A 12,027-nucleotide genomic window follows, 5' to 3' on the forward strand; every position below is an offset into this window, starting at 1 on the left:
AGGTTTAAAGCCACATGATAAAATACTGGAATGAGATTTAAAGCCACATGATAAAAAACTGGAATGAGATTTAAAGCCACATGATAAAATACTGGAATGAGATTTAAAGCCACATGATAAAATACTGGAATGAGATTTAAAGCCACATGATAAAAAACTGGAATGAGATTTAAAGCCACATGATAAAATACTGGAATGAGATTTAAAGCCACATGATAAAATACTGGAATGAGATTTAAAGCCACATGATAAAATACTGGAATGAGGTTTAAAGCCACAAGATAAAATACTGGAATGAGATTTAAAGCCACATGATAAAATACTGGAATGAGATTTAAAGCCACATGATAAAAAACTGGAATGAGATTTAAAGCCACATGATAAAATACTGGAATGAGATTTAAAGCCACATGATAAAATACTGGAATGAGATTTAAAGCCACATGATAAAAAACTGGAATGAGATTTAAAGCCACATGATAAAAAACTGGAATGAGATTTAAAGCCACATGATAAAATACTGGAATGAGATTTAAAGCCACATGATAAAATACTGGAATGAGATTTAAAGCCACATGATATAATACTGGAATGAGATTTAAAGCCACATGATATAATACTGGAATGAGATTTAAAGCCACATGATATAAGACTGGAATGAGATTTAAAGCCACATGATATAATACTGGAATGGGATTTAAAGCCACATGATATAATACTGGAATGGGATTTAAAGCCACATGATATAATACTGGAATGAGATTTAAAGCCACATGATATAATACTGGAATGAGATTTAAAGCCACATGATATAATACTGGAATGAGATTTAAAGCCACATGATATAAGACTGGAATGAGATTTAAAGCCACATGATATAAGACTGGAATGAGATTTAAAGCCACATGATAAAATACTGGAATGAGATTTAAAGCCACATGATATAAGACTGGAATGAGATTTAAAGCCACATGATATAAGACTGGAATGAGATTTAAAGCCACATGATATAATACTGGAATGGGATTTAAAGCCACATGATAAAATACTGGAATGAGATTTAAAGCCACATGATAAAATACTGGAATGAGATTTAAAGCCACATGATATAATACTGGAATGAGATTTAAAGCCACATGATAAAATACTGGAATGAGATTTAAAGCCACATGATATAAGACTGGAATGAGATTTAAAGCCACATGATAAAATACTGGAATGAGATTTAAAGCCACATGATATAAGACTGGAATGAGATTTAAAGCCACATGATATAAGACTGGAATGAGATTTAAAGCCACATGATATAATACTGGAATGGGATTTAAAGCCACATGATAAAAAACTGGAATGAGATTTAAAGCCACGTGATAAAATACTGGAATGAGATTTAAAGCCACATGATAAAAAACTGGAATGAGATTTAAAGCCACATGATAAAATACTGGAATGAGATTTAAAGCCACATGATAAAATACTGGAATGAGATTTAAAGCCACATGATAAAATACTGGAATGAGATTTAAAGCCACATGATAAAAAAACTGGAATGAGATTTAAAGCCACATGATAAAATACTGGAATGAGATTTAAAGCCACATGATATAAGACTGGAATGAGATTTAAAGCCACATGATATAATACTGGAATGGGATTTAAAGCCACATGATATAATACTGGAATGAGATTTAAAGCCACATGATAAAATACTGGAATGAGATTTAAAGCCACATGATATAATACTGGAATGAGATTTAAAGCCACAAGATAAAATACTGGAATGAGATTTAAAGCCACATGATATAATACTGGAATGGGATTTAAAGCCACATGATATAATACTGGAATGAGATTTAAAGCCACATGATATAATACTGGAATGGGATTTAAAGCCACATGATATAATACTGGAATGAGATTTAAAGCCACATGATAAAAAACTGGAATGAGATTTAAAGCCACATGATAAAATACTGGAATGAGATTTAAAGCCACATGATATAAGACTGGAATGAGATTTAAAGCCACATGATATAAGACTGGAATGAGATTTAAAGCCACATAATAAAATACTGGAATGAGATTTAAAGCCACATGATAAAATACTGGAATGAGATTTAAAGCCTCATGATAAAATACTGGAATGAGATTTAAAGCCACATGATAAAATACTGGAATGAGATTTAAAGCCACATGATAAAATACTGGAATAAGATTTAAAGCCACATGATAAAATACTGGAATGAGATTTAAAGCCACATGATAAAATACTGGAATGAGATTTAAAGCCACATGATAAAATACTGGAATGAGATTTAAAGCCACATGATATAAGACTGGAATGAGATTTAAAGCCACATGATATAATACTGGAATGAGATTTAAAGCCACATGATATAATACTGGAATGAGATTTAAAGCCACATGATATAATACTGGAATGAGATTTAAAGCCACATGATATAATACTGGAATGAGATTTAAAGCCACATGATATGATACTGGAATGAGATTTAAAGCCACATGATATAATACTGGAATGAGATTTAAAGCCACATGATATAATACTGGAATGAGATTTAAAGCCACATGATAAAATACTGGAATGAGATTTAAAGCCTCATGATAAAATACTGGAATGAGATTTAAAGCCACATGATAAAATACTGGAATGAGATTTAAAGCCACATGATAAAATACTGGAATGAGATTTAAAGCCACATGATAAAATACTGGAATGAGATTTAAAGCCACATGATAAACTACTGGAATGAGATTTAAAGCCACATGATAATACTGGAATGAGGTTTAAAGCCACATGATAAAATACTGGAATGAGGTTTAAAGCCACATGATAAACTACTGGAATGAGATTTAAAGCCACATGATATAATACTAGAATGAGATTTAAAGCCACATGATAAAATACTGGAATGAGGTTTAAAGCCACATGATAAAATACTGGAATGAGATTTAAAGCCACATGATAAAATACTGGAATGAGATTTAAAGCCACATGATATAAGACTGGAATGAGATTTAAAGCCACATGATAAAATACTGGAATGAGATTTAAAGCCACATGATAAACTACTGGAATGAGATTTAAAGCCACATGATAAAATACTGGAATGAGATTTAAAGCCACATGATAAAATACTGGAATGAGATTTAAAGCCACATGATAAAATACTGGAATGAGATTTAAAGCCACATGATAAACTACTGGAATGAGATTTAAAGCCACATGATAAAATACTGGAATGAGATTTAAAGCCACATGATAAACTACTGGAATGAGATTTAAAGCCACATGATAAAATACTGGAATGAGATTTAAAGCCACATGATAAAATACTGGAATGAGATTTAAAGCCACATGATAAAATACTGGAATGAGATTTAAAGCCACATGATAAAATACTGGAATGAGATTTAAAGCCACATGATAAAATACTGGAATGAGATTTAAAGCCACATGATATAATACTGGAATGAGACTTAAAGCCACATGATAAAATACTGGAATGAGATTTAAAGCCACATGATAAAATACTGGAACGAGATTTAAAGCCACATGATAAAATACTGGAATGAGATTTAAAGCCACATGATAAAATACTGGAATGAGATTTAAAGCCACATGATAAAATACTGGAATGAGATTTAAAGCCACATGATAAAATACTGGAATGAGATTTAAAGCCACATGATAAAATACTGGAATGAGATTTAAAGCCACATGATATAATACTGGAATGAGATTTAAAGCCACATGATATAATACTGGAATGAGATTTAAAGCCACATGATATAATACTGGAATGAGATTTAAAGCCACATGATATGATACTGGAATGAGATTTAAAGCCACATGATAAAATACTGGAATGAGATTTAAAGCCACATGATATAATACTGGAATGAGACTTAAAGCCACATGATAAACTACTGGAATGAGATTTAAAGCCACATGATATAATACTGGAATGAGATTTAAAGCCACATGATATAATACTGGAATGAGATTTAAAGCCACATGATATGATACTGGAATGAGATTTAAAGCCACATGATAAAATACTGGAATGAGATTTAAAGCCACATGATATAATACTGGAATGAGACTTAAAGCCACATGATAAAATACTGGAATGAGATTTAAAGCCACATGATAAAATACTGGAATGAGATTTAAAGCCACATGATATGATACTGGAATGAGATTTAAAGCCACATGATAAAATACTGGAATGAGATTTAAAGCCACATGATAAAATACTGGAATGAGATTTAAAGCCACATGATAAAATACTGGAATGAGATTTAAAGCCACATGATAAAATACTGGAATGAGATTTAAAGCCACATGATAAAATACTGGAATGAGATTTAAAGCCACATGATAAAATACTGGAATGAGATTTAAAGCCACATGATAAAATACTGGAATGAGATTTAAAGCCACATGATAAAATACTGGAATGAGATTTAAAGCCACATGATAAAATACTGGAATGAGATTTAAAGCCACATGATAAAATACTGGAATGAGATTTAAAGCCACATGATAAAATACTGGAATGAGATTTAAAGCCACATGATAAAATACTGAATTTAAAGCCACATGATATAATACTGGAATGAGATTTAAAGCCACATGATATAATACTGGAATGAGATTTAAAGCCACATGATAAAATACTGGAATGGGATTTAAAGCCACATGATATAATACTGGAATGAGATTTAAAGCCACATGATATAAGACTGGAATGAGATTTAAAGCCACATGATATAAGACTGGAATGAGATTTAAAGCCACATGATATAAGACTGGAATGAGATTTAAAGCCACATGATATAAGACTGGAATGAGATTTAAAGCCACATGATATAATACTGGAATGAGATTTAAAGCCACATGATATAAGACTGGAATGAGATTTAAAGCCACATGATATAAGACTGGAATGAGATTTAAAGCCACATGATATAATACTGGAATGAGATTTAAAGCCACATGATATAAGACTGGAATGAGATTTAAAGCCACATGATATGATACTGGAATGAGATTTAAAGCCACATGATATAATACTGGAATGAGATTTAAAGCCACATGATAAAATACTGGAATGAGATTTAAAGCCACATGATAAAATACTGAATTTAAAGCCACATGATATAATACTGGAATGAGATTTAAAGCCACATGATAAAATACTGGAATGAGATTTAAAGCCACATGATAAAATACTGGAATGGGATTTAAAGCCACATGATATAATACTGGAATGAGATTTAAAGCTACATGATAAAATACTGGAATGAGATTTAAAGCCACATGATATAAGACTGGAATGAGATTTAAAGCCACATGATATAAGACTGGAATGAGATTTAAAGCCACATGATATAAGACTGGAATGAGATTTAAAGCCACATGATATGATACTGGAATGAGATTTAAAGCCACATGATATAATACTGGAATGAGCTTTAAAGCCACATGATATAATACTGGAATGAGATTTAAAGCCACATGATAAACTACTGGAATGAGATTTAAAGCCACATGATATAATACTGGAATGAGATTTAAAGCCACATGATATAATACTGGAATGAGATTTAAAGCCACATGATAAAATACTGGAATGAGATTTAAAGCCACATGATATAATACTGGAATGAGATTTAAAGCCACATGATATAATACTGGAATGAGATTTAAAGCCACATGATATAATACTGGAATGAGATTTAAAGCCACATGATATAATACTGGAATGAGATTTAAAGCCACATGATATAATACTGGAATGAGATTTAAAGCCACATGATATAATACTGGAATGAGATTTAAAGCCACACGATATGATACTGGAATGAGATTTAAAGCCACATGATAAAATACTGGAATGAGATTTAAAGCCTCATGATATAATACTGGAATGAGATTTAAAGCCACATGATAAAATACTGGAATGAGATTTAAAGCCACATGATATGATACTGGAATGAGATTTAAAGCCACATGATATAATACTGGAATGAGATTTAAAGCCACATGATATAATACTGGAATGAGATTTAAAGCCACATGATATGATACTGGAATGAGATTTAAAGCCACATGATATAATACTGGAATGAGATTTAAAGCCACATGATATAATACTGGAATGAGATTTAAAGCCACATGATATAATACTGGAATGAGATTTAAAGCCACATGATATGATACTGGAATGAGATTTAAAGCCACATGATAAAATACTGGAATGAGATTTAAAGCCTCATGATATAATACTGGAATGAGATTTAAAGCCACATGATAAAATACTGGAATGAGATATAATGCCACATGATAAAATACTGGAATGAGATTTAAAGCCACATGATAAAATACTGGAACGAGATTTAAAGCCACATGATAAAATACTGGAATGAGATTTAAAGCCACATGATAAAATACTGGAATGAGATTTAAAGCCACATGATAAAATACTGGAATGAGATTTAAAGCCACATGATAAAATACTGGAATGAGATTTAAAGCCACATGATAAAATACTGGAATGAGATTTAAAGCCTCATGATATAATACTGGAATGAGATTTAAAGCCACATGATAAAATACTGGAATGAGATATAATGCCACATGATAAAATACTGGAATGAGATTTAAAGCCACATGATAAAATACTGGAATGAGATTTAAAGCCACATGATAAAATACTGGAATGAGATTTAAAGCCTCATGATATAATACTGGAATGAGATTTAAAGCCACATGATAAAATACTGGAATGAGATTTAAAGCCTCATGATAAAATACTGTAATGAGATTTAAAGCCACATGATATAATACTGGAATGAGATTTAAAGCCACATGATAAACTACTGGAATGAGATTTAAAGCCACATGATAGAATACTAAAATGAGATTTAAAGCCACATGATAAACTACTGGAATGAGATTTAAAGCCTCATGATAAAATACTGGAATGAGATTTAAAGCCTCATGATAAAATACTGGAATGAGATTTAAAGCCACATGATATAATACTGGAATGAGATTTAAAGCCACATGATAAAATACTGGAATGAGATTTAAAGCCACAAGATATAATACTGGAATGAGATTTAAAGCCACATGATAAAATACTGGAATGAGATTTAAAGCCACATGATAAAATACTGGAATGAGATTTAAAGCCACATGATAAAATACTGGAATGAGATTTAAAGCCACATGATATAATACTGGAATGAGATTTAAAGCCACATGATAAAATACTGGAATGAGATTTAAAGCCACATGATAAAATACTGGAATGAGATTTAAAGCCACATGATAAAATACTGGAATGAGATTTAAAGCCACATGATAAAATACTGGAATGAGATTTAAAGCCACATGATAAAATACTGGAATGAGATTTAAAGCCACATGATAAAATACTGGAATGAGATTTAAAGCCACATGATATAATACTGGAATGAGATTTAAAGCCACATGATATAATACTGGAATGAGATTTAAAGCCACATGATAAAATACTGGAATGAGATTTAAAGCCACATGATAAAATACTGGAATGAGATTTAAAGCCACATGATATAATACTGGAATGAGATTTAAAGCCACATGATAAAATACTGGAATGAGATTTAAAGCCACATGATAAAATACTGGAATGAGATTTAAAGCCACATGATAAAATACTGGAATGAGATTTAAAGCCACATGATAAAATACTGGAATGAGATTTAAAGCCACATGATATAATACTGGAATGAGATTTAAAGCCACATGATAAAATACTGGAATGAGATTTAAAGCCACATGATAAAATACTGGAATGAGATTTAAAGCCACATGATATAATACTGGGATGAGATTTAAAGCCACATGATAAAATACTGGAATGAGATTTAAAGCCACATGATAAAATACTGGAATGAGATTTAAAGCCACATGATATAAGACTGGAATGAGATTTAAAGCCACATGATAAAATACTGGAATGAGATTTAAAGCCACATGATATAATACTGGGATGAGATTTAAAGCCACATGATAAAATACTGGAATGAGATTTAAAGCCACATGATAAAATACTGGAATGAGATTTAAAGCCACATGATATAATACTGGGATGAGATTTAAAGCCACATGATAAAATACTGGAATGAGATTTAAAGCCACATGATAAAATACTGGAATGAGATTTAAAGCCACATGATATAAGACTGGAATGAGATTTAAAGCCACATGATAAAATACTGGAATGAGATTTAAAGCCACATGATATAATACTGGGATGAGATTTAAAGCCACATGATAAAATACTGGAATGAGATTTAAAGCCACATGATAAAATACTGGAATGAGATTTAAAGCCACATGATAAAATACTGGAATGAGATTTAAAGCCACATGATATAATACTGGAATGAGATTTAAAGCCACATGATAAAATACTGGAATGAGAGTTAAAGCCACATGATATAATACTGGAATGAGATTTAAAGCCACATGATATAATACTGGAATGAGATTTAAAGCCACATGATAAAATACTGGAATGAGATTTAAAGCCACATGATAAAATACTGGAATGGGATTTAAAGCCACATGATAAAATACTGAATTTAAAGCCACATGATATAATACTGGAATGAGATTTAAAGCCACATGATAAAATACTGAATTTAAAGCCACATGATATAATACTGGAATGAGATTTAAAGCCACATGATAAAATACTGAATTTAAAGCCACATGATAAAATACTGGAATGAGATTTAAAGCCACATGATAAAATACTGGAATGGGATTTAAAGCCACATGATAAAATACTGAATTTAAAGCCACATGATATAATACTGGAATGAGATTTAAAGCCACATGATAAAATACTGAATTTAAAGCCACATGATAGAATACTGGAATGAGATTTAAAGCCACATGATAAAATACTGGAATGAGATTTAAAGCCACATGATAAAATACTGGAATGAGATTTAAAGCCACATGATAAAATACTGAATTTAAAGCCACATGATATAATACTGGAATGAGATTTAAAGCCACATGATATAAAATTGGAATGAGATTTAAAGCCACATGATATAAAATTGGAATGAGATTTAAAGCCACATGATATAATACTGGAATGAGATTTAAAGCCACATGATAAAATACTGGAATGAGATTCAAAGCCACATGATATAAAATTGGAATGAGATTTAAAGCCACATGATAAAATACTGGAATGAGATTTAAAGCCACATGATATAAAATTGGAATGAGATTTAAAGCCACATGATAAAATACTGGAATGAGATTTAAAGCCACATGATAAAATACTGGGATGAGATTTAAAGCCACATGATAAAATACTGGGATGAGATTTAAAGCCACATGATAAAATACTGGAATGAGATTTAAAGCCACATGATAAAATACTGGAATGAGATTTAAAGCCACATGATAAAATACTGGAATGAGATTTAAAGCCACATGATAAAATACTGGAATGAGATTTAAAGCCACATGATAAAATACTGGAATGAGATTTAAAGCCACATGATAAAATACTGGAATGAGATTTAAAGCCACATGATAAAATACTGGAATGAGATTTAAAGCCACATGATAAAATACTGGAATGAGATTTAAAGCCACATGATAAAATACTGGAATAAGATTTAAAGCCACATGATATGATACTGGAATGAGATTTAAAGCCACATGATATGATACTGGAATGAGATTTAAAGCCACATGATAAAATACTGGAATGAGATTTAAAGCCACATGATATAATACTGGAATGAGATTTAAAGCCACATGATATAATACTGGAATGAGATTTAAAGCTACATGATAAAATACTGGAATGAAATTTAAAGCCACATGATATAATACTGGAATGAGATTTAAAGCCACATGATAAAATACTGGAATGGGATTTAAAGCCACATGATAAAATACTGGAATGAGGTTTAAAGCCACATGATAAACTACTGGAATGAGATTTAAAGCCACATGATAAAATACTGGGATGAGATTTAAAGCCACATGATATAATACTGGAATGAGATTTAAAGCCACATGATAAAATACTGGAATGAGATTTAAAGCCACATGATAAAATACTGGAATGAGATTTAAAGCCACATGATATAAGACTGGAATGAGATTTAAAGCCACATGATAAAATACTGGGATGAGATTTAAAGCCACATGATATAATACTGGAATGAGATTTAAAGCCACATGATAAAATACTGGAATGAGATTTAAAGCCACATGATAAAATACTGGAATGAGATTTAAAGCCACATGATAAACTACTGGAATGAGATTTAAAGCCACATGATATGATACTGGAATGAGATTTAAAGCCACATGATAAAATACTGGAATGAGATTTAAAGCCACATGATAAAATACTGGAATGAGATTTAAAGCCACATGATAAAATACTGGAATGAGATTTAAAGCCACATGATAATACTGGAATGAGATATATAATAACACTAAATATAATAGATGAGTGGGATATAAAACAACGCATATATTCATAACATTACACGAGAATGAAATTTAAAGTAACATCATATATAACATCCGAATGAAACTTAAAATAACATAACATAACGGTGTGAGGAAATATAAAATATAACACCATAAAATAAACGAGATTTAAAATAACGCACAAAACATACTTTGGGTCCGTCAGCTTGCGGCTGGTGTTCAGTATTTCATTATAAATTCCCTAAATCTGACTAATTTAGTGAAGACTCTTGTGCATGGGATAGAGGAAGTACCAGGATACCACTGGAATGAGGAGGCCTTTCCGCTTTTGTTCAATGTTGCAAAGGGTTTCCATGTTCTTTTTTTTATTACTAAAATTAACTATTGTTGCAAAGGGATACACGAACAACTAGTCAGATTTTTCTTTGTTTTGTTTTTTTGCTTTTTTTTGTTTGTTTTTCTGTAGAAAATTCCGATGTCAGATTTTTTTATTTGTTTTTTTGTTTGTTTGTTTTTTGCTGTAGAGAATTCCGATGCCTTCGATACCTGAATAGAATGTTAACTGATTCATTAATTGGTAAACAATAGGAATATCCAAAAAGTGTATGTTTCGTACACTTGTGAAATTGTTGAAAAATGTGAACCATCCCAAAGCCATCCACGAAAAAAACATGTTCAGCCGTCGTTTCACACACACACGCACGCATACACGCACACACACACACACACACACACACACACACACACAGGCACGCACGCACACACGCACACACACACACACACACACACACACACACACACACACACACAAACACACACACACGCACACACACACACACACACACACACACACACACACACACACACACACACACACACACACACACACAAATCACGTGGGAAGAAGCTGGACTTCTTGCTCCTCGAATTGAATAAGAAAATCTATCATATTTATATATAGCAGGAAGCTTCACCCTATTTTCAAGAAAAGTGGTCTTACTAAGAAAAAAAACAAGAGGACTAGAGCTAATACCTCTTGGAAGTAAGACTCCTTTAAGATTTTATGACCAGCAGAAAAAAACTTGTCAAAGTATTAGCGAATTTAGACAGTGGAACATATAGTTAATCACGCAATCCCGGTAGAAAAACGAATTAAAACCCCATCCCATTTACTTCCCTAAGTGAAAAAATAAAGTAAAATAACCTCCCTCCTTCGCAATTCACTTATATACTCCACTTACAACACTTATAAAGCAAGAACACCTTTCTTCTGATTTCTCTCTCTCTCACGAAAAAAAATCCTGTCTGTTAATGTTAGTATTGAACAGACACAAAGTCGTATTGCATGGACTTACATTTTATATTGTCTGATTTTATCTTCTAAATATAATCCTCTTAAAGATGGCATGCGTGTGCCTACAACTCATCAGAATTCTCGAATATTCTTCGCAGTGTCGCTTCAGCATTGACAT

The 12,027-nt window shown here is 31.5% G+C and overlaps 1 protein-coding gene across 2 annotated transcripts in view; it reads right to left on the reverse strand.

Annotated features, from left to right (window-relative positions):
* The window catches only part of LOC113819982 (leucine-rich repeat and WD repeat-containing protein 1), a 29,104-nt gene extending 17,283 nt beyond the window's left edge, over nt 1–11,821 (reverse strand). The window contains exon 1 of one of the 2 annotated variants that reach the window (XM_027372237.2): nt 11,797–11,821. The gene's annotated coding sequence lies outside the window, so the exon portion shown is untranslated. Of the gene's footprint in view, nt 1–11,728; nt 11,756–11,796 lie in introns of those variants that run through there. The other variant, XM_070124214.1, reaches the window with a different exon arrangement.
* Between the last annotated feature and the right edge of the window lie 206 nt (nt 11,822–12,027).

The sequence above is a fragment of the Penaeus vannamei genome, chromosome 8 (genome assembly GCF_042767895.1).
Source record: "Penaeus vannamei isolate JL-2024 chromosome 8, ASM4276789v1, whole genome shotgun sequence".
NCBI classification, from domain to species: domain Eukaryota; kingdom Metazoa; phylum Arthropoda; class Malacostraca; order Decapoda; family Penaeidae; genus Penaeus; species Penaeus vannamei.